The 24111-nt window shown below is 46.6% G+C and overlaps 1 protein-coding gene across 1 annotated transcript in view; it reads right to left on the reverse strand.

Moving 5' to 3' along the window:
- The window catches only part of LRRC27 (leucine rich repeat containing 27), an 82194-nt gene extending 66012 nt beyond the window's left edge, over window positions 1–16182 (reverse strand). Inside the window, exon 1 of the mRNA XM_073595671.1 lies at window positions 16036–16182. The gene's annotated coding sequence lies outside the window, so the exon portion shown is untranslated. The remainder of the gene's footprint in view (window positions 1–16035) is intronic.
- Window positions 16183–24111: the final 7929 nt, after the last annotated feature.

Below are 24111 nucleotides of genomic sequence, written 5' to 3' on the forward strand. Positions count from 1 at the left end.
TTCTGTAACACAGCCAGGACCAAATTCAAGTCCCAGGGGTTTAGGGGCGCTTTAACCGGAGGATTAAGACGCATCACCCCCTGCATAAAGTTTCGGACCAAAGAATGCGAAGCAAGTGGCCGCTGAAATAATACTGATAAAGCAGAGACCTGGCCCTTGATGGTACTCAAGGCCAGCTTCATCTCTAATCCCATCTGTAGAAAATCAAGGATTCTACCTATGACATATTTCCTGGGATGCCAACCTCTGGATTCACACCAGGTTATATAAGCCTTCCAGACTCTATGATAAATCATCCTGGAAGCTGGCTTCCTTGCATTAATCAAGGTAGATATGACAGGACCTGAGAGCCCACAACTCTTCAGAACGTGGGTCTCAATAGCCAAACCGTCAAATTTAGCATTTGTAAGGCAGGATGGACTACTGGACCTTGAGATAACAGGTCTGGGCGTACCGGTAGTATCCACGGGGAACCCACCGTCATCCTTACTATTTCTGCATACCAAGTCCTTCTGGGCCAAGCGGGGGCCACCAGAAGTACCGACTTCCTTTCCTACCTGATCCTGCGAAGGAGTCGTGGTAGTAGCAGAATAGGCGGGAATGCGTAAATCAGTGAGAACCGATGCCACGGAATCACCAACGCATCCGTCCCGCATGCAAGAGGATCTTTTGTCCTTGCCACAAATCTGTCTATCTTTTTGTTGAATCGGGATGCAAAGAGATCTACATCTGGAACCCCCCATCTTTGGCATATGGCCCAAAAGACGTCAGGATGCAGAGAACATTCCCCTGGAAGTAACTGCTGGCGACTTAGATAGTCCGCCTGCCAATTCTCTATTCCCGGGATGAAACTGCCGATATGCATGGCACATGCTTCTCTGCCCAGACTAAGATCTGGTTCACCTCTTTTTGAGCAACTCGGCTCCGGGTGCCTCCCTGATGATTGACATAAGCCACTGCTGTGGCATTGTCGGACTGGATCCTGACCGGACAACCCTGTAGCCTGATAGTCCAGGCCTTTAGAGCTAGATGTATCGCCTGGATCTCCAGAATGTTGATGGGTAAGGTCCTCTCTGTCTTGGACCATACCCCTTGGACCGCAGCCTGTTCCAGAACTGCTCCCCAACCTGACAGACTGGCATCTGTTGTTACCACCGTCCAGGTAACCGGTAGAAAGGATTTCCCCTTCTGCAGGTTTTCGGGTATGAGCCACCAATTAGGGCTCTGACGCACCGCATGCGACAGGTGCATCGGAAAGTCTAATGCCTGAACCTTCTTGTTCCAGGTCGACAGAATACTGTGTTGCAGCATTCTTGAGTGAAACTGAGCATAGGGAACTGTTTCGAATGAAGACACCATCTTCCCTATTAGCCTCATACAAAGGTGGACTGAGGGACCCTTCTTGGTCCTTACTGTCAGAATCAGCTCTCTCAAAGCAGTGATCTTTGCCTGAGGTAGAAATATTTTCTCCTGGCTTGTAACTATAATCAGACCTAAATACTCCAGTCTTCTTACTGGTTTTAGGAAAGACTTTTCTAAGTTGAAGATCCAACCTAGGTGTTCTAGATACCTGACCGTGGTCCTCAAGTTTCCATTCAAAGAGGCTACCGACCGGTCTATCAAGAGCAGGTCGTCTAGGTATGCTATGACAGCTATACCCTGAGCCCTTAATCTGGCCAGAGGAGGAGCCAAGATCTTTGTGAACACTCGAGGTGCAGTGGCTATCCCAAAAGGCAGAGCCACAAACTGGAAACGGCGCCCTCCTACCTCGAAGCGCAGAAACTTCTGATGAGCAGGAAAAATGGGCACATGCAGATATGCATCTCTGATGTCTATTGATGCCAGAAATTCTCCTCCCTGCAGGGTGGGAACTACTGTTCGAATTGATTCCATGCGGAAGGATTGAATCCTTAGGAATCGGTTCAGATCCCTTAAGTCCAAAATGGGCCTGACATCCCCATTTGGCTTTTGGACCGTAAAAAGGTTGGAATAGAAGCCCAATCCCTGGTCCTTTGCGGGAACTATCATAATGACCTCCTGCAACAAAAGTCGCTCTAACGCTAGAAGGAGCGACTGCTTCTTCTCTGGGTCTCTGGGAACATTTGATCTGAGGAACCGAGGAGAAGGGAATTCCTGAAACTCCAGCTTGTACCCTAAGGTTACCGTGGAGACTACCCATCTGTCCTGGAAGTCCTCGTGCCAGAGCTCTGAGAACTGTCGCAGTCTTCCCCCCACTCGAGTGAGCGGGGGTGCCCCCTCATGCAGAGGTCTTAGTGTTTTGCCTAGTAGGCTTCTTTCCCCAGGACTTCTTTTGTCCCTGGGGTTGACTCTTGTCTCTGGACCCCGATGGAGGCGGCCGTCGAGACTGCCTGGAGGCTGAAGCCCCCGGCGCTGGGGAAAGAGTCCGTTTGAAAGAGGGACGCTTACTCTTCTTCTTGACAGGTAAGAGAGTGCTTTTCCCACAAGAGATTCTCTTGATATAGTTATCCAAGTCCTCTCCAAACAACCTTGCACCACGAAATGGAAACCTAGCCAGTAGCTTCTTACATGGTGCTTCGGCTGACCAATTTTTCAACCATAGGATTCTACGTATATGCACCAACCCCAGTGAAAGACGGGAGGTTTGCACGATAGAATCTCTAATGGCGTCAACCACAAAGCATAAGGCCGCTGGAAGGTTAGCAAACCCCTGGGCCTGCTGTTCAGGTAATACTTTGATGACCTGCTTAACATGGTCTCTTAAGTATTGACAGACTCCAATCGCTGCTACTGCAGGTTGGGCCACTGATCCTGCTAAGGAGAAAACATCCTTCAATAGGGATTCCATCCTTTTATCTACAGGATCCCTGAGCATCTGAGCATTGTCTACAGGACAAGTCAGGCTATTATTTACGGAGGAAATGGCGGCATCAATAGCCGGTATTCCCCACATTTTAATAAACTTTTCTTCCATCGGATAAAGTGTTGAAAACTTTCTCGGTGGAAAAAAACGTTTGTCTGGGTGATCCCACTCAGAATAAATAAGCTTTTCAAGTAAAGTATGAACAGGAAAAGCATGTGCTGCTTGGAAAGGTTTCAGTGACCCCAAAGCAGAAGAGGATTCTTTAGCAGTTTCAGGTATGGGCAACTTAAATGTGGATCGGACCAATCCAGTGAGGATCTGCACTAAGACTTTCTCCTCTTGGGAAGTCGCAGAGGGTCCCTCTCCACCTGATTCCCCCGAAGAGGAATCATCCATCCCATCCCGATCCTCTGAAAGGGACTCATCTCCTTTATCCCAGAGCTCCTCTGTCTGAGGGTCTTGGGGAACAGAGGAAGGCCTAGTGCGTTTTCTTCCACTGAGTGAAGACGTAATCACGGCCATTAATCTTTCCTCTAGACCAGTGGTTCTCAACCTGGGGGTCGGGACCCCCTCGGGGGTCGATTAATGATTTGCCAGGGGCCACTGAATCCTGGGCTGTTCCTGAAATCTGCACTGCTCTCCTAGCCTATTTTGCGGCCACCCAGCTGGGCTGTACCTGCAGCCTGCGGCTGCCCACTCATCCTCTTCGCAGCCACCCATTCAGTTCACGGCATGGCTGGGGGGGCAGAGACTAGAGGTCAGCTGACTGGTGTGGAATGTGAAGTGAGAGGGGCTGGGGGAGACCCTATCTCCTAATTTCGGCATAGGTGTCACTGCTATGAGAAACCACAAAGTCGGAGACACAGTGAAACCAGAGACACAGTGAGTAACACTACCTGTGATCATAGTTGCCATTAAAAGTCCCCACTACAGTTCTCAGATCAGCAGATGACCTCAATCAAGAGCACCTAGTTGGCTGATCAGAATTCCCCGCCAGCACTGCCACAGATCCCATTCCACCCACCAAGGAGTAAGAGAAGGAAAAAAAACAGAGAATACATGGAAGGAAGTGGAAAAGAGGGGGAGGAACAAAAAAATGGAAAGAATAAGAGAAAGGACAAGAAAGACAGCTAGAGAGAGGGATGGTAAGAAAAAACAAGAAATTGGGATAGAGAGAGATAAAAGGGAAAGAAAAAGAGTGGTACATCCTAAAATGTACCATAAGGGTTTTTAATAATGTACGAGTGGAAGGGACTCGGAGCGCTAAATGTCTGTGGGTTAGGGGCGCAAATTACTTGTCATGCCTTGGGTGCTGACAACCCACGCTACAAAAATAATTTTACTGTTGGGGGTCCCCACAACTTGGGAAATTTTATCAAGGGGTCATGGCGCTAGAGAGGTTGAGAACCACTGCTCTAGACCATTAATGGTTGAGGAAAAAACCTCTTGTGTAATATATACAGGGGCTGAAGTGCCAGAAGCAGGTGTAGCCCCTGACCCCGATGGCTCTCCCTGGCTAGCCGTCCCTGGCCCATCTTTAGGGGGGGAGGATGCTGCCGACAGGGGGCCCTCAGAACCTGAACAAGATCCCCTAGTGTCTCTGGTTCCTGGGGTGCTTGAACCTCTTCTACCCATAGTGCAAAGCAACAAGGTGTGAGGTATACAAATGAACACTGCCCGCTGAGCGATGTAGTCTGGCTAAAAGCCTTGCTACCCAATGCTCAGTCTGGTGTTACTTCAGTAAATGCTGCCTAGGAGAATGCCTGTGTCCCACCTTACATGCGACCGTCAGCTCTGTGTCTCTCAGAAGGCTGAGTGCACCTGTACAGAGTGCCTCTAATAGCCTGCAGCTGGCCTGAGTGGGAGTCTAAACACTCTGTGCTGACATCCCGCCCCCTCCTCTACCGCCCCCCCCCCTCGAGTTTTGAAAAAAACGAGCGCTTCCCGCACTGCCGACTCTCCTGTCATGCTTCTGGAGAAAAGGCTGGGGATGGGGGGGGAGAAGGAGGGAGACTGGTAACAAGATTTGCCTGAACGGCTATCTTCAGAGATGGTGGCCTTTAGGCCACAGAGCCCGGGTGGTATAACCACTTTCTAGACCCCTGTGGCCCCTCTCTAGCCTGGGGGGAACATTCAAACATGAGAAATCCCCCCTTTCCACCTTACCTGCTTGCAGCCTGCTTTGAGATGCTGGGAATAATCAGCACTGAACACCTGAGACAAAGTCAGCATGTGTAGGTTTGTGCTCTTGGCAGCCCCCGGTGGTCACAATAGGCATAGCATGCATTTACCTTAAAGGAGAAAAGCCACTAGAACTCAAAAATTCTGTGGAATCTCCTCTTACCTTATCCAGCCGCAGGGTGCTGTTTACACAGACCCAATCTTCACCTCTCACGGTGGGCTCCGTTTGAAAAAACCGTCAGAGACTGGGGCCCCCATCAGTAGGGGGATCCAACAGTTCTGGGACCGTAAAGCACCTCGCCAGAAATTAGGAAGTTTAAAGCCATTTTCTGATCTGCGGGGTCCAGCTCTCTAAAAAGAGAAGCATTACGGGTAAAACCTCGTTTCTTCGGACACGAGGCCCGGGTACCATTCAATTCGGCCATGAAAAGACACTTCGAATGGATCCGGTTCGCCTGGCTTGCCCCAGTATAGGATCTTAGGATATTCCCTTTGGAGCTCAGCACAGGACATCTTTACACGTCCATCACCTAAGACACTGGCGTAAAAACTGAGGTATCCCTGCAAGGGGGAGGGATTATATAGGGGGTTGAACTTCCTGATAGGGTGTGCCAGTGTCCAATCACCAGTGATACCTATATAACCCATCAGTAATTACTGTGGCTCTGTGTCCCGTGATGTTCGAGAAAGAAACAGTTTTTAATGTGAGTAACTTAACTGAGATATCTTCAAGAGGCTCAAAAGGAAATTCAACCAGAGTTTGAAGTACTAGGGACAGGTCCCAAGTTGGGCAACTTCTCACCACTACTGGTCTGGCCCTAGAGATTGATTTGAAAAATCTGGCTATAGTGGGATTTTCCAGGAGAGAAAACTGGAGGAACACACTGATAGCTGCCGCCTGTACCTTTAAGGTACTAACAGAAAGACCTTTGTCGACACCCTCTTGAAAAAAATCCAAAAATGAAGGAATATCATGAGTTAATCTTTGATTTTCAGATAACCATGAGTTAAATCTTTTCCAAACTTTGGAATATATGGCTCTAGTGACTGGTTTTCTGCAATTTACTAGAGTCTTGACTACCTTGTTAGAGATTAAAAAAAGGAAAAGTAAATTTGGGACTTTAAATGAGGCTGGCACCAAAGGGATGCTCGCCTCCATCCCGGTCATTGGTTTAAAAAAGAAAAAGAGAAGTGGGACTTTAAATGAAGCACACAGCAGCACAAAAGCAGGTCAAGTGACCAAATGCATTTATTTGGTATAATTCATGGTATGTAAAAAACATTTTGGGCATCCAACCTCTAAAATGCTGTGGGCATCAAGCCTCTATATAATAAACCATGGATTAATTATACATAAATTACACAATAAATCATGATCCATTGTCGCACACAGAGAGCAAAGATAACAGTCAATATACATGTGTACATTTGTTACTATGGTTGGACCCAAAAAGAGCCATAAAAAATAAAGACAGAAAATTCAAATAATAAGAGACTTAATGCCATAACAGATACTTATGGAGGTAAGTGGAATCATTGAATTCTTGATATTCCATGATAAGGGAAGACTGGTAATATTTAAATCTCTACGCGTTTCGCGGTATAACAACCGCTCATCAGGAGAATACGTCATGGAATGATTCTAAAAAATATTTTTTTATTTAAAAAAAAAAAAAAATTATATTCAATAAATAAGCAGGGGATGAAAAAGTTTTTTATATAAGAACAGTATAGAATTAATTAAAGGTTGTGCGTCCAAACTCAGGTCTCCATCAGCGATCCAGTAAAATCCAGTAGATGCATCCATGTTTTTTACATACCATGGATTATACAAAATAAATGCATTTTGGTCACTTGACCTGCTTTTGTGCTGCTGTGTGCTTCATTTAAAGTCCCACTTCTCTTTTACCTTGTCAGAGAACCCCTGGGCGCTCAGTATGTTTTCTTCAGATACCAAGCCGTCAAGTTTAAGGAAACCACCTGTGGGTGTGACACTGGACCCAGCGATGGTAAGTCTTTTCTCTTCGGAAGACTCAGTGGAGGCTCCGAAACCAGAGTCTGAAGCAGGGAAAACCATGGCCTCTTGGGCCAGAAAGGGGCGATTAGGATGAGATCTGTTTCTTCTAGAAGAAACTTCTGGAGGACTTCCGGAATAAGTCTGATCGGCGGGAAGGAGTAACAGAGGCCGAATGGCCACGGATTGGCCAGAGCATCGATCCCCAATGATTGATCCGCTGGGTTCAAGGAAAAGAACCCCTCTGTCTTGTGGTTGTTCTGATTTGCGAACAGGTCCACTTCGGGACATCCCCATCTGTTGGTGAGATCCGCAAAAACTTCGGGATGAAGGGACCAATTGTCCCGATCTACCCGGAAGCGGCTGAGATAATCTGCCAGACAATTTTGCATCCCCTTCAGGTGCACGGCTGAAATTGAAGCCAGGTTCCCTTCTGCCCAAGATAAAATCTCCTGGGCAATAAATTGAAATATCCGGCTTCACGTGCCTCCCTGTTTGTTGAGGTACGCGACTGTCGCGATATTGTCAGAAAGAATTTGGACATTATGACCCTTGATTTCCGTGTGAAATGCCTGCAGGGCTCTCAGAACTGCAAGCAGCTCTCTCTGATTGGATGAAGCACTTGCTTCCCTCGAGGTCCATTCTCCTTGTGCCACTGCATTGCTGAGGTGAGCTCCCCATCCCCAGGCACTCGCATCTGTAGTGATTCTCTGGGATATAGGAATGGACCATGGGAGACCTCTTGTTAGGTGCAGGATTGTCCTCCACCACCACAAGCGTCTCTTTACCCTGGCAGTTAACCAGACCCTTGACTCCAGGGACCCTGCGTCTCCAGCCCAGTTTCTTAATAGAAACAGTTGCAATGGACGTTGGTGAAATCTCACCCATGGTACTGCAGGAAAGCATGAGGTAATCAGACCCACTGCTCTCAAAATCTGTCTCAGCGAGACCAACTGGTTGGTCTGTAATGCTGACATAGTTTGGATCATTTTTGTAATTTTCTCCTGCGGAAGATAAACTTTTTGGTCTACCGAGCAAAAATCGTATCCCAGATATGTCACTTTCTGGGCCGGAACCAAGGACGACTTCTCTACGTTTATCAACCAGCCTAGGGACTGTAGGAAGTCTTGCACCGTCTGGAGATCTGCTAACAACCTCTGGTACGATTCTGCCACTACAAGGAGGTCATCCAGGTAAGGGATAATAGTTATCGCTTTTAACCTTAGCGGAGCCAGCACCTCCCCAAACACCTTTGTAAAAATGCATGGGGCTGAGGACAGACTGAAGGGGAGGGCTTGAAACTGAAAGTGCCGAGTCTCTGTTTCCATCTTGACTGCTAATCTCAAGAATCTCTGGCAGGATGGATGGATAGGGATGTGAAGGTAAGCATCCCTCAAATCCAAAGTGGCCATGAAGCAGTTTGGGTAAAGCAGATTTTTGATCGTGAATACCGTCTCCATACGGAAATGCTTGTACCTGATTGAATGGTTTAAAGACCGGAGGTTCAGGATAAGCCGATACTTCCCTGATGGCTTTTTGATGACAAATATATGGGAGTAAAACCCCTTGCCCTGGTCTGGCCGGGGAACAGGGATCAGGACTTTCTGATCTAGTAAGTCTCCAATTTGGAGACCCAGAGCCTTTGCCTTCTCTCGATCTCGGGGAGGAAAGGTGACCAAAAACCGCTCCGGTGGTTGGCAAGAAAACTCCAGCCTGTACCCATTGGTCACTAGGTCCAGGATGAAGGGAATTGAGGTGACTGCCGCCCATTGTGGGAGAAAGGACCTCAATCTTCCTCCCACTGGGGGACCCGAATCACTGTGGCTTGGCGAGTTGTTGAGGAGGATTAAACAAGACTCCCCCTTTACCTCTGCCTTTGTGCCCCGTCCAATGCTTTTTGGACCTGTTGTCCTTTTCTTTAGGACCTTGCTGCCTACCTTGGCCACGAAAAACATTTCTGGCTGTCGGGTTTTTCTTTTTCTCTGGAAACGCCTTTTTCCCTATTAGCTGTGCATTCCAGTGCCTCCTGCAGTCCTGGGCCAAAAAGATGATCACCCGTAAGGGGAAGACCACAACTTGGAGGCTGAATCACCTGACCAGGTTTTAAGCCATAGGCTTCTTCTGGCCGAATTTACTAAGGCCGAAGTCCTGGCTGTCATTCTTACCGACTCAGCGGAAGAATCAGCCAAAAATCCTACTGCCTTAAAAAGGAGAGGGAAGGACTTCAAAATCTGCTCTCTAGAAGTACCAGCTGACAAATGTGTTTGAATCTGAGTCAACCATACCTCCAGATTTCTGGCTACACATGTGGAGGCCAGAGCGGGTTTGAGATTCCCAATAGCAGAATCCCAGGCTCTGTGGAGAAGGATATCCCCTCTTTTGTCCATCGGATCCCTAAGCGCGCCCATATCATCAAACGTTAGGTCCGAGTTTTTTGAAACCTTTAAAAGAGGTGCGTCCAACTTAGGATTCTTGTTCCACGGCTGCGCTGAGTCTTCCTCAAAAGGAAACCTCCTTTTTAGGTTACCAGAAAATAAAGGTTTTCTCTCTGGATTCTCCCACTCGAGTTTGATAGTATCAATCAGGGAACTATGTACTGGAAAAACGCTAGACTTCTTCTTATGCAAACCCTTATACATAAGATCATGTTTAGATAATTGAACCTCCTCCTCTTTTAATTCAAGAGTAGTATAGATAGCCTTTAATAAGTCATCCACATCCTCTAAAGATAACTTAAACCTTGAGCCCCTTGTGGATTCTCTATCCCTGGGCTCCCTATCTGACCCTGATTCTTCCTGAGAAGAACGGGTAGATCTGACCTCAGCTTCAGAGTCTTCACTCTCCGCCTGCTGTGGGGTGCTACTGACTGAAGCTCTAATTGAAGACGGATCCTTAGCTGGTGTCTGAACCTTGTCAATTAGTTTTTTAAATGAGCTGAAGGTAGACGTAAGCTCATCTCTGACAGAAGACAACATTTTCTGACAGGAGGTTACTGGGTCATCTTTTACTAGGCCATCTATACAGGTGCGACAAACTGCTTTGCTCCATGAGGAGCTCAATTTGTTTGCGCAAACCGCACATTTCCTTTCTTGTGGCTGCTCTTGGGCCTTGTCCTGAGTCTTGGTCTGCAAGACAAAATAAATGACCCACAATGTAATTAAAAGCCACCCAATCACTCCGTAACACCACGTGCAGGAGGGAGGAAATGTGTCCCCTTACACCCACTACTACAGAGGGGGGAGGGAACACTCACAGGGATAGTAAGCTGGTGACAAAACACCCCAGGCTTATCTGTGAGGTGCTGGTGTTGGGAACCGACATCACACCAGTCCTGGCCCTCTCCAGGCACTGAGGAGAGAGAACCGCAGGACAGCCAACTTCCCCAGCGGTGATGCTGCTTCTGGCAGAGGAAAAAGGTTAGTAATATGCCCCCAAAGTAGCCATACAGAGCCCCTGCTCATGAGACCTATGGGAGCAGGTTCCAGGAACATATTACCCCCGTCCGGAGGAAACACAATTAACTGACATGGGGCCTGGAGGACCGCCCTTTTATCTGGTGGGGGTAACATGTTTCCTGTCCTGGTAGGAGGAGCCCAAAGTCTCATGGACTGTCCTGGAAGATGCTTGGAGAAAAAGAATTTTTGCTTGCACATGATTAAATAGTGGATGTTTGCACGGCTTAGGCTTATTCACTAAGCTAAAGAAAAATTCACTTGCAAAGTGAACAGCCTATTTGACTTTAGTAAATCAAACCCACTGTGTGCTCTAAGGTTTCTGCAAAAGTATACCCAGGTTCCTGCCAGAAATGACATTTGTCCACTGATGGAGTGACAATGCCAACACTCTGGCATTAAAATGACAATCAGCATTGTCTTCCCTAGAGCTGAACTACAACAGTACATGCTAACATATTGAAAGTTGGTCCAGCATCCTTCAGGGGGAGTAATCGTCTCTCTTAGTAACGCCACCAGTACATGCCGTTTGCTGGCACCAGAAATCATAGAAGGTGTACTTCTACTGCTTGCCACACATACAGTGTAGTGCACCCAAATGTGCCTGGAAACATTGGTAGGCACAGACAGTTAGAATTCTTTCAGCGGTGCCTAACAAGATCAACAATTTGCTACTGAGCATTTGGATTTACCTTAAAGTGGAGCTCCAGCCACCCCCCCCCCACAGAAAAATTAAAAGTCAGCAGCTACACATACTGTAGCTGCTGACTTTTAATATTAGAATACTTACCTGTCCTGGAATCCAGCGATGTCAGCACCCCAGCAGATGTTTCCATTGGCTCTCGGGTTCTGCCGTGCCATTCCTAGTAAGGGAACCCGACAGTAAAGCCTTGCGGCTTCACAGCCAATTCCCCACTGCGCATAGCGCACTGCGCTTTCAAAATGGTTCCCCAGGAAGACGTCACGTATGACGAAACATGTTGAGCGGAGCTACACGCTGACATCATCACGCCCCACGTGACCCCGGAAGTTCGGGTGTTTTTGCATTTTGTTTTGCCGGCAAACGTTCTTTTATCCAAACAAATTTTTATACTGTGTGAGAATAGATTTTTGGTTTTAACAATAAACAAACTTTCTAAGATAATACACTATTGGAGTCTCCTATTTTTTTATACGCTCCGTGACATCTGATCCATCGAGATTTTCGGATGAAATTTGGGCACTATCTGGAGATTGTAGATGCCGGTCCGTGACTGCCAGTGAGCTCCGGAGACAAGGCCTACCTTCTGACCCCGCAGAGGGCTATATCTGCAAGCGCCTACGACCTCGCTATTATAGGAGGTCTACATCTTTTGTTAAGAGTTCCTACTCACAAAGTGACAATCCTTTTCTGTACTCAAGACTGCACTTTATTCTATAAGAGACATTTATTCACTCACCAATCATTTTTTTTTCGTTTTCAATTACTTGTCACTTTATCAATACTTCACTCGTATTGTTCCAATCACTGGATCACCATTCAGACACGTTTTGTTTGTTTTCATGCGAATAAGCGCGGCTTTTTGCATTTATATTTTCTTTTTACTATGACGATATCTCATGGTTTTGTCGCTGCTGGTCGTTTAGTTTTATGATACACTTTATATACTACTTTCTAAATGGCCTGGCGGCGGGGAAGGAGGAGGGGGGCCGAACTTCTGACGTACCTCACTGCGAAAGTTGCCAAATGTGGCATCGGAGGGGGGGGGGGGGGGGGGACAGATAAGCGGAGCTTCCACTTTTGGGTTGAACTCCGTTTTAAATCAGGTCAGTGGGCCCGTTCACACAAGAACATGGTTTGGGAAATGCGCGTTTCATGCATATTTTCCCACCCTGTTCAAAATGCTTTGCAGTTGAGATCTGGAGCAGGGGGTCGATGTTAACTAAAGCCCAAACTCAGGTCGCAAATCTGAGTGTTTGCATGCACTGAAGTACCTGGATGAGTTTCCAAAAGTAGTGCATAAATGGATAAAAATGTGGTGCTGCGCTAATCCTTTAAATAGGTAATGGTTATACGTGTAATAACTCAGTGATGGTGGGTGCCTCCAAGCACAAATAAAATAAATATTTTCAGATATAAATAAATAATATACCAGTAAAAAAGTGACAGTGGTAAAAGTATATAGTGATGATATGTCTGACTATATACTTATCATACAGGTGCTCTGCTAGTGCTAGCAATAAAACACACGCAATATGTGAAAAGTGATTAGTGCTTATACATCATAATACACAGAATATATATAAGTATATAAAAAAAAAATATATATATATATATATAGCAGCTAGCTTTAAACGTAACCAGTCTCTGACTGGCTTAACATATACCTGGTGTAACTCAACACATTCCCAGGTGTGTGTATATACAAAGTGAATCGTGCTTAAAGTGCATAACATACAGTGACAATCTTAATATGGCTGAGTGATCAATGGTTCATTCATATGCATGCAAATAACGCATGCAAAAAAAATAATATAAATAGTGCTCCGCTTGGAAATGATAAATTATTCAAAGTCCACAAAATATGAGTGATCCACTTGGTGCTAAAATGTAAGTGACGGTGATGGTAAATCTTCATGCAGCAACGCACACACTGGTGGGCAGTAGCCCCTTACCTGAAGGTAATGGGGTACTCGCATTTAGCCACTTTGAGGCATGGCAGCCTTTGTAGTGCATGCAGTGCGATTTGAGTTTATTCAAAATGAACGGGCTCAAACTGCTCCACACTGAACCACACAGGAGCGTGTAGCACATTTTTGTGCGATTCCTAGTGTGACCTGGCCCTGAACTAGCTTTATTTTTATACACACTTTTTTTTTTTTTTACATTTTTCTTCTCTAGCAAGGAGAAAAAAAAGATACAATGTAGCTTTCCTTCATTGAGCACAATTTTTCACTTCCTCATATTCAAGGAGTAGTAAGACCCCTTTCACACTGGGGCGGCGGGTCGGTTAACCGGTAAAGCGCCGCTAGTTTTAGTGGCGCTTTACCGTCCTTTTAGCGGTGCTTTTTGGGGTTAAAGGTGACTGTGTTGCGGCGCTTTCGAAGTGCTTTTCAGGCGCTTCCCATTCATTTCAATGGGCAGCTGCAGTTTAGAAGCACTGTATACAGCACTCTCACACCACCCCAAAGATGCTGCTTGCAGGACTTTTTTTTCCTGTCCCGCAAGCGCACCGCACACTGGGGAGGCAGGTTTCAGGCGCTTTAAACGCCTAAAAAGCGCCTTCAGTGTGAAAGGGGTCTTAGATCAAAGAATGAACTTCAGTCTGTAAATGAGGAAAGTTTACCCATTAAAGACTAAACCTTTTTAAGTTAAAGGTTTAAGTTAAAATCATTCTTTCTTGCTAGAAAGTTACATAGAACCCCCAAACATTATATATATATTTTTTTAGCAGAGACTCTAGAGCAGTGATGGCGAACCTTGGCACCCCAGATGTTTTGGAACTACATTTCCCATGATGCTCTGGCACTCTGCAGTGTAGTGGAGCATCATGGGAAATATAGTTCCAAAACATCTGGGGTGCCAAGGTTCGCCATCACTGCCCTAGAGAATAAAATGGTGGTTTTTGCAATATTTTATGTCACACCGTATTTGCGCAGCGGTCTTTCAAATGCAATTTTTTGGGGAAAAATACACATTAATAAATTAAAAAAAAAAAAACTATAAAGTTAGCACAATTTTTTTGTATAATGTGAAAGATGTTAGGCCGTGAGAATCGTGATCTTCATTCTAAGCAAAAAAAAAAATTGTGATTCTCATTTTGGACAGAATCGTGCAGCTCTAATTGAAACCAATGGGCTGCCCTACATGCAATGTGTATAAACGCACGTGTGCGTCGTTGCACCGGCATGGCGTGAATGGAGCCTCAGGGAATATTTTTTTTGCATGTTCCCCACCCGTAAGCTAGGTTCACCTATGCCCAGATCGGGAACGTGTGCATATTCTCGTGTTCCTGACCCGTATAGAGACGGGCTGCTCTTTAGCAGACGCGCATCTGATACATTCCTTCTTAAAGCGGAGTTCCACCCAAAAGTAGAACTTCCGCTCGTTTGTCTCCTCTCCCCCTCCGGTGCCACAATTTGCATCTTTCGGGTGGGGGGGGGGGGGGACAGGATACCTTGTCTTTGACAGGTATCTTGTTCCCACTTCCAGGAGTCTGGGCCGTGGCCCGTGACATCAACGCGGGGCTCCCTCCTCCTCTCCTTGTCGTCGGGCCAGTAGGAGAGAGGAGCGAAGCCTCGCACATGCGCAGTAGGGTTCCTGGCGTGAAGCCGTAAGGCTACACTGCCAGGTACCCTTACCTGCAATGGCGGCGGCAGCACCCGACAGCTGATGGTGCCAACATCGCTGGGCTTCAGGACAGGTAAGTGTCCGATTATTAAAAGCCAGAAGCTGCAGTATGTGTAGCTGCTGCCTTTTAATTTTTTTTTTTTTTGAGGGGGGGGGGGGGTGGAACACCGCTTTAAGGGAGCAGCAACCCCCCCCATGGGCGATTTTGCACGCAGCAAGACACGTGATGCTGCACCACCGTGCGGTTCGGTGTGGTACTTTTCTGTAAAAAGGACAGGGACTTTTTTGCGCTTTTCTCAAGCACAGTGCAGCCTATTGAAACGAATGGACTGCCCTACAAGCGACATGTGAGAAAGCGCATTCTTTTGCGCCTGCGTGGTGTGAACGGAGCCTTATGCCGTGTACACGCGATCAGAAATGCCGCCAGCAAAACTCCGATGAGAGCTTTTTGTCGGAAAATGCGACCGTGTGTATGCTCCATCGGTCTTTTGCTGGCGGAATTCCAGCCAGCAAAAGATTGAGAGCATGTTCTCTATATTTTGGTCAGGAAAAGTTCCTATCCGAAAACGCAATCGGACGCGCAAAAAAATCACGCGTGCTCGGAAACAATTCGGCGCATGGTCGGAAGCATTGAACTGAATTTTCTCGGTTCGTCGTAGTGTTGTACGTCACCGTGTTCTTGACGGTCGAAAGTTCAGAGAACTTTTGTGTGACCGTGTGTATGCCAGCCAAGCTTGAGCGGAATTCCGTCGGAAAAACCATCCAAGTTTTTTCTGACGGAAATTCCGATCGTGTGTACGGGGCATTACAGAGCTAAAAGTCTGGGGACTGAAGCGGGTAAAACTCCCGCAGGTGGCGAGAATCCATTTGCGTGCGTCCTTCCTGATCCGCGCCTTGCAGGAGGCGAGGACTGCGGGGGGTTTATTTTTGCGCCGGAGAGCGCAAAATTAGTCACACTTCTGCAGAGGAACCAATCAGCTTCTAACCTCAGCTTGTTCAAAGTTTTGGCAATAAAACCTGGAAGCTGATTGTTTTTTATTGCAGAAATGTGACTTGATTTTGCACTCTCCAGGTTTTAGTACATAAACCCCTGTCTGTATCAGAGCAGATGATCAGACACGTTCAGATCTTCAGCAGTAATTGAACACCAGGGGCAGCTAGTGACTGAGCACGCTGGGAGTTGTAGTGTCACTTCCAGGAGGTGTCACCTACTTACCTGCCCGGGCACTGCTCTGTGCGGCACATGCACTCTCCTCCAGCCTCCTGCAGTGTGGAAGCGCCGGTGGATATCTATCCTTCCTCCCCAGCACGTGCACGGCGCGAGGTCACCTGACACACAACAACAACAACAACAACGCGTTGCCGGGGCAACCGAGGCCGGGCTACAGCCGCCTGGTGGGGCCAAAAAGGGTTCAACGCAGTTCTGGCGTGTTATTAGGAATGCAGGGGGAGCTGATCATTAATAAAATCCATATGATGTGTGTCTACTGACTTGTCTGGGGGATGAGATCTGCAGAAAAGGAGAGTCCTTGTTATACAGAGCTTGTCTAGTTCTTGCACAAAGGTGCCTGTTGTGAGTCACAAGAACAGATGTCAGAATGTGATGAAGAGGTGCAGCTTCAGACCCCATTCACACAGCTTCCAACTGTCCCTGAATTGGAGCAATGTCCCTCTGTCCCTCATTCCTTCTCATTTGTCCCTTATTTTGGGCTGATCCATATAGTTATATAAAAAATGCACCTTTTATCTTTCAAAAAGTGTTTCCCAGTGCTAAACCTTTCTTCCAAATTCTAAATTGCCGCATTTGTAAATTTTAAAAGCCAATATAAAGGAATAGTAGTGGCAAACAAAAGCCCTTGTGGATTTAATTAAAGTGGAGTTCCACCCACTTTTACAACTCTTCAGCATCCCTCACTAAACTGTGCACTGTAAACAAATTGGATATTTTTTTATTTTTTTTCTCAGCAACCTACTGTATATCTGCTGTATTCATTTTTCACTTCCTCCTCCCTGGCCGCGGCCCATCGCATCATTTCCTATTTGCAATGCCTCCTGGGAAGGGGCGGCAACTTCCTCTGACACTGCCGTTGCTATGGAAACCTGACCTGAAACCTATTACACTGCTTGTGCTGCACTGAGCATATGCGAGATCTGCAAGGATGAGATCCAGGAAGAAATACAGTCTGGCTTCAGATGCCCACACTTAAGATGGCCACGGCCTGCTGTAAGTTTATAAATTAACAAACTACTGCTGTAAACTAACAAAACAGACCTTAGTTTACAGACTAACTTTACTAGAATACATTAAGCTTGTGTATTATAGGGGTATTTTTATTTAAAAAGTATAATTTCGGCCGGAACACCACTTTAACCGTTTTTTTTTTAGTTAATTCTCCTTTAAGGGGGTGTGGCAGGGGGGCGTGTCCTATACCTACATACATTTTGCTGGTAGGTTTCCCTCACCCTGGGTTCACACAAGTGTGATTCCAGCACTGGTTCCCGCATCGCTCCTCTCCCGCAGTGCCTTGTGCGAACCGCTACGGGTGTCATTAACAAAGTTTAATGACACCCCCCAGTTTAGTTCACAGATCGCAGAGAACAGTCCATAGCTCCCAACTGTCCCTGGTTTCGAGGGACTGTCCTTGATTTGAAACAATGTCCCTCATTCCTCCTCATTTGTCCCCCATTTTGGTCTGATCTATATAGCTGTATATAAAATGCACTTTTTATCTATCAAAAAGTGTTTTCCAGCGCTAAACCTTTCATCTGATTTCTAAATTGCTGCATTTGTAAATTCCAAAAGCCAATATAAAGGAATAGTAGTGGTAAAAAAAAGCACTTGTGGGTTCAACCAATCTTGTTTTTCGTACAATTCCCCTTTAAGGGGGCGTGGCAAGGGGTGTGTCCTATGCCTGCGTACTTTTTCAGATAGGTGTCCCTCATTCCCATCTCAAAAAGTTGGGAGGTAAGAGAACACCCATGCGATCCGATTCTAGTGCGGGGAAAAACAAGTCCCTGCACTATTTTCTGTGCGAATCCAACGCGAGTTCAGCCATACAACTGTATGGTTGAACTGGTGTTGCTCAGACATTACATGTGATCGGCACCAGCTTAAGGACCGCTCCCACGTACATATACTGCGGCAGGGTGGCCCCCAAAAAAGTGTCACTTATCCCTGGTTCACATTGATGCGATTTGGCATGCGATTTGACATGTCAAATCGCATGCCAAATCGGCAGCTATTGCCGGCAATAGCAGCATTGCACCAATTCCCAAAAGTAGTTTCTGTACTACTTTTGGGCGATTTCAGGTGCGATTTCCATTCACATCTGTGCAGAAACGCACACAGATGTCTCTTAAATCGCCCCCGAAGAAGGGACTGACATGCGGGAATGAAATCGTGTAAGTTCAGCTATAGGTGGAACGGCCTCTAGATGTTGTCGGCACTCTTTTCTCCAGCGGTCCATCTCTCATAGCAACATGGGCGGATTGCACCACAGAGGTTCCCATCCTGTGCAGAGGTGGGGCCCACTCAGCTACTGAGGAGTAGTAATGCAAAATGCTGGACAGGTGGATGTGAACATTGGCTCAGCATGTCCCTCTTAAATGCACATTACAGAGAAGGTGCACATTGGCACTGGGAACAGAGAGTTAACTGGAGAACAGTTGTAGTGCTAATATACATGGTGTATGTTCATCTCTAGAAATCAAGGCCCGCCTTAAGGTTGAGCATTTCCCCAGAGCAGCCTCAGCCTTGTCCCAGGGCATTGATGAAAACGACAGAAAACAAAGGTACCCCATGATGTGTCTAGTAGTGACCCCAGTAAAAAGTGACTAACGTAGACCAGAATAATCCACCCCAAGGTAGGCCTCTCATATGACCCTTGTTTGGCGCTTTACGAGGAGGGAAACATGGAGGACGTTACAAAAAAACACCACCCTACCCTTATATGCTGCTCTGTAATTGATGCCCTGTAAACGTGTAGGCAGGTGCCAACTTTATTATAATCAGTGGCAGTGCATCCATAAGGGCGCACGGGCGCCGCCCCCTCTCTCCAGCCACCCCTCTAGCACCAATAGATAGATGAATCTATCTATGGCCGCAGCTGCCACCCCCCTTTTCAGGCGCCTGGCCCCTTTTCGGGCACCGGGTGCCTGAATTACAGCGGCGGGGTTTTTTTTTTTTAGGTACCTGATTAGAGCCATAGGCTCTAATAGGCATCAAAAAAGGTGACCTGTGAGCGCCATGCTGGGCGCTCGCAGGTCACTCAGCTGTGTCAGAAAAGCGAATGAAAATTCGCTTTCCTAACACTAAACAGCCTCTCCGCCAATCAGGTGCTCGGATCTGTTACCCGTCACCTGATTGGCTGAAACGACAGGCGCTGTGATTGGACACCTATCAGGCATCCAATCATAACAGAGGACGGGAGAAGACAGCGAGGAGCTGTCCCACCGCCACCGAGACAGGGTAAGTACAGACGGCGGGCGGGGGGGGGGGGGGCACACTGGCAGCATTTGATATGGCACAGTGGCTGCTTTGATGGGGCACAGGGAGGCTGCATTTGATGGGCACAGTGGCTGCATAAGATGGGCACAGTATCTGTATTTGATTGGGCACAGTGACAGCATTTGATGGCACAGTGGGAGCATTTGATATGGCACAGTGGCTGCGTTTGATGGGCACAGTGGCTGCATTTGATGGCACAGTGGCGGCAATTGATATGGCACAGTGGCTGCGTTTGATGGGCACAGTGGCTGCGTTTGATGGCACAGTGGCGGCAATTGATTGGCACAGTGGCTGCGTTTGATGGGCACAGTAGCTGCGTTTAATGGTACAGTGGCTGCGTTTAATGGTACAGTGAGGCTGCAATTGATGGGGGTTTTTTTTCAGAATTTTTCAGTTTGTTTGCGCCCCCCAAAAAATTTTAAACACCAGCCACCACTTATTATAATGCACTGTATGTAAAATATGTTGCAGGTATTGCAAGGGTTAACTTGCTGTGGTATGTCTGCCGCTTGGCCTGTTGAGGTTCTCATAGCAGGGATATTTAGAGATAGGGGGTCCCTCAGACTCTTCTTGGGAGACTGGTCATGGGAAGGAGAAAGATCATACACAGAGACATGTAGTGCTGTACTGAAGTATGAGACACCACAGCATAACCCAGACCTAAAATCTAAACTTAAAGAGGAATGCTGACCATGTAATAAACTGTCGAGTTGCCATGTGAGTGCTGAAACCAAACTACCTGAAGAAGTTATGTTAAAGTGGTGTTCCGGCCGAAATTATACTTTTTAAATAAAAATACCCCTATAATACACAAGCTTAATGTATTCTAGTAAAGCTAGTCTGTAAACTAAGGTCTGTTTTGTTAGTTTATAGCAGTAGTTTGTTATTTTATAAACTTACAGCAGGCCCTGGCCATCTTAAGTGTGGGCATCTGAAGCCAGACTGTATTTCTTCCTGGATCTCATCCTTGCAGATCTCGCACATGCTCAGTGCAGCACAAGCAGTGTAATAGGTTTCAGGTCAGGTTTCCATAGCAACGGCAGTTTCAGAGGAAGTTGCCGCCCCTTCCCAGAAGGCATTGCAAACAGGAAATGATGCGATGGGCCGCGGCCAGGGAGGAGGAAGTGAAAAATGAATACAGCAGATGCTGAGAAAAAAAAAAAAAAAAAAAATCCAATTTGTTTACAGTACACAGTTTAGTGAGGGATGCTGAAGAGTTGTAAAAGTGGGTGGAACTCCACTTTAAGGGAATCGTCTGGTCTGATTTACTGGGAATGCTGAGTAAGATTCTACAGTGTATGGGAACAAGGAAAAAACTGTTGGCCATGCTTTGCTAAGTAATTGCAATGCTAAGTATTAGAGAGATGAGTGAAAGAAGGAGAAGCAACCAGTTTGGGAAAGAAAACAGCCTTGGCTGGTGATGGAGGTTCTGTCGGAGGGGTGGATTGGTGGCCGAATAGTCTACCCATCTGGAGGCATGGACCCCAGGTTGGGGCCCGCTGCATAGCAGAACCCACCTATGGAATGGACCTGGGCCACAAGTGTGCAAAGCCTTGTGAAAAATACAGCAGTTTCCCACCATGCCTTTGGTTTTTAACAGTAAAAGTGTAATACGTGTTAGAAAGCTGGTGGAGGAAGATAAGTGTTCTATGCTATCTACCTCAAAATAGATTTGTAGTCAGTGCCAGGACATGTGTCACTGGCGGGAGGAAACACTAGGGTTGCCACCTGTCCAGGATTCACCCAGACAGTCCGGGTTTTGAATTATGTGTCTGGGTTTTAGGAGGACTGAAACCCGGACACATTATTCAGACTGGGCTGTGGCTCCACAAGTAACCAAGATAGTCACACACAAATCTGTTGCCATCCGGGAGCTGTGGGCAGCTAGCTAGGGGCAGGTTTGGCATCACTGTGGGGGCAGAGTGACGATGTCAGTGGCCACACCCACTGTTCGCTGCGGCAAGCTAAGCGCACCGCATTACTAGTCTCCTTAGGGTATCCAAAGATGTCCCAGGCTGCTAAAGAGTTCGGGTTTGGCTTGAAGAACAGGTGGCAACCCTAGGAAACACTCCTTCTGGTATGATGCTCGGCATAGCAGTTTGGCCTTAGTCTTGGAAGGGAGCCAGCTTAGACAATGCTTGGTACCAGAATGCAAACACTACAAATTATTAAGTGGTCGTAGCATACTGGTTTCCCTGTGCTTCTCACGTGACCACAAACTGCTGCTTTGCAATTCCTGCATGTGGACTGCTGACCCTGGACTTGCTCTTTCAATATTCTGTAGGCCACCCTGTATTGGTTGTTCTTTGCTCTGCTCTGCTTTGCTAACCTGTGATTGCTGCCCTGTGACCCTGGACTTGTTCCAGTAATGTTCCATGGATTGCTGCTCTGCCCCTTGCTGTGTCTGAGTTGTTGCCCTGTGACCCTGGACTTAATCCTTACTGTACCGGAATTTCTACCCTGCTGATCCACTCCTTTAATTGCTTAAGGACCACCCCACGTACATATACTGTGGCAGGGCGTCCCTTAAGCGCAAAATCACACACCTGTACGTGATTTTTTCCTTCGGCTCTGGGGCGCGGGCGCCGGAGTCCCACTCCTGCTGTGATTGGACATAGCAGGAGCCAATCAGCAGATCCGGCGGACCCGGCAATCGTTCTGAGAGAAGCAGAATGGCGGTCTGCCTATGTAAACAAGGCAGATCGCCGTTCTGCCAATAAGGAAGACAGAGATCTTGTGTTTCTGCTAAGCAGGAACACGGATCTCTGTCTTCCTACAGTTAAACCACCCCCACACAGTAAGAAAACACTCCCAGGGAACACATTTAACCCTTTGATCGCCCCTGGTGTTAACCCCTTCCCTGCCAGTGTCATTAGTACAATGACAGTGCATTTTTTTTTTTTAGCACTGATCACTGTATTGGTGTCACTGGTCCCCAAAAAGGGTAAAAAATGTCAGTTAGGTGCTCGATTTGTCCGCCGCAGTTTCGCAGTCCCGCTAAAAATCACTGATCGACGCCATTACTAGCAAAAATAAATAAAAAGTCCATAAATCTATCCCATAGTTTGTAGACATTATAACTTTTGTACAAACCAATCAATATTGGGATTTTTTTAACCAAAAATATGTAGCAGAATACATATTTTGCTCTAAATTGATGAAGAAATTGGATTTTTTAATTTTTTTTCTTGGATATATTTTAGAGCAGAAAGTAAAATATATATATGTATATATATATATATATATATATATATATATATATATATATATATATATTTTTTTTTTTTTATTGTCTGTCTTTTATTTGTTTATAGCGCAAAAAATAAAAACCGCAGTGGTGATCAAATACCACCAAAAGAAAGCTCTATTTGTGGAGGGAAAAAAAAAGGACATCAATTTTGTTTGGGTACAACGTCACACAACCGTGCAATTGTCAGTTAACCACTTGCTTACCGGGCACTTAAACCCCCCTCCTGCCCAGACCAATTTTCAGCTTTCAGCGCTGTCACACTTTGAATGACAATTGCGCGGTCATGCTACACTGTACCCAAATGAAAGTTTTATCATTTTTTTCACACAAATATTGCTTTCTTTTGGTGGTATTTGATCACTACTGGGGTTTTTATTATTTGCTAAACAAACAAAAAAAAAAGGGAAATTTTGAAAAAAAAAAAAAAACAGGTAAATTTTCTCCTTCATTGACATGCGCTGATGAGGCGGCACTGGTGGGCACTGATAGGCTGCACTGATGGGCACTGATAGGCTGCACTGATGGGCACTGATAGGCTGCACTGATGGGCACTGATAGGCACAGATAAGGCGGTACTGATGGGCACAGATAAGGCGGTACTGATGGGCACAGATAAGGCGGCACTGATGGCCACTGATAAGATGGCACTGTGGGCACTGATGGGTGGCACTGTGGGCACTGGTAGGTGGCGCTGGTGGGCACTGGTAGGTGGCACTGGCAGGTGGCACAGGTGGGCACTGATCACTCGGCAGCAGCTCTCCTTGATCGGGACCGATGTCCCTCTGAGAGCTGCCGGTGATCGGTGTGAGAAGAAAAAAATAGCCGATTACCGGCTCTGTTTACATCACATGATCAGCTGTCATTGGCTGACAGCTGATCACGCGGTAAGGGGTCGGGATCGACCCATTACTCCGATCTGTGATCAGCCGAGTCTCACAGACTCACTGATCACAGAGCGCCACACGGGGGGGCGCAGAGGCCGCTCAGGCACGGGAGGACATCAATACAATGACGGCTACAACGCGGATCTGAACAAGTTAAAGTAACGCAGTGCAGTATCGCAAAAAATGGCCGGTCAGGAAGGGGGGGTGAACCTCCCGGAGCTGAAGTGGTTAATAAACCGTTCTGTTTGTCAAACACCTCAGTAAAGAAGGCCTTGGTTCAGTGTCTAAACTACTCTCAAACTCCGTGGGTGTTCTGTTCTGACTACACCCCTGTCTGTCATACTGGCATATACAAAATTATGTTTATTGGAAAAATAAACCATCCCCGGCCATTGCGTCCTTCTCAATTCATCCTTCATAGCCGATCATTCCTCAGACAAATCAGAGAGTAATTGGCCACCTTATCAACATCGACATCCCAAACAGCAGGCTGACTAAATGTAATAAATATTCTGGGCATTAAAACAAATCTGTCTCTCATGCCACAGGCATATATCATCTTTCAGGAGGATCTTATTACAGATAGTATGCCAATGGAACGGAGGTGGAAAAAAACAAAACAAAAAAAAAAAAGTAACAATGTTGTCATGG

Source organism: Aquarana catesbeiana, linkage group LG08 (assembly GCF_042186555.1).
Source record: "Aquarana catesbeiana isolate 2022-GZ linkage group LG08, ASM4218655v1, whole genome shotgun sequence".
Classification (NCBI taxonomy): domain Eukaryota; kingdom Metazoa; phylum Chordata; class Amphibia; order Anura; family Ranidae; genus Aquarana; species Aquarana catesbeiana.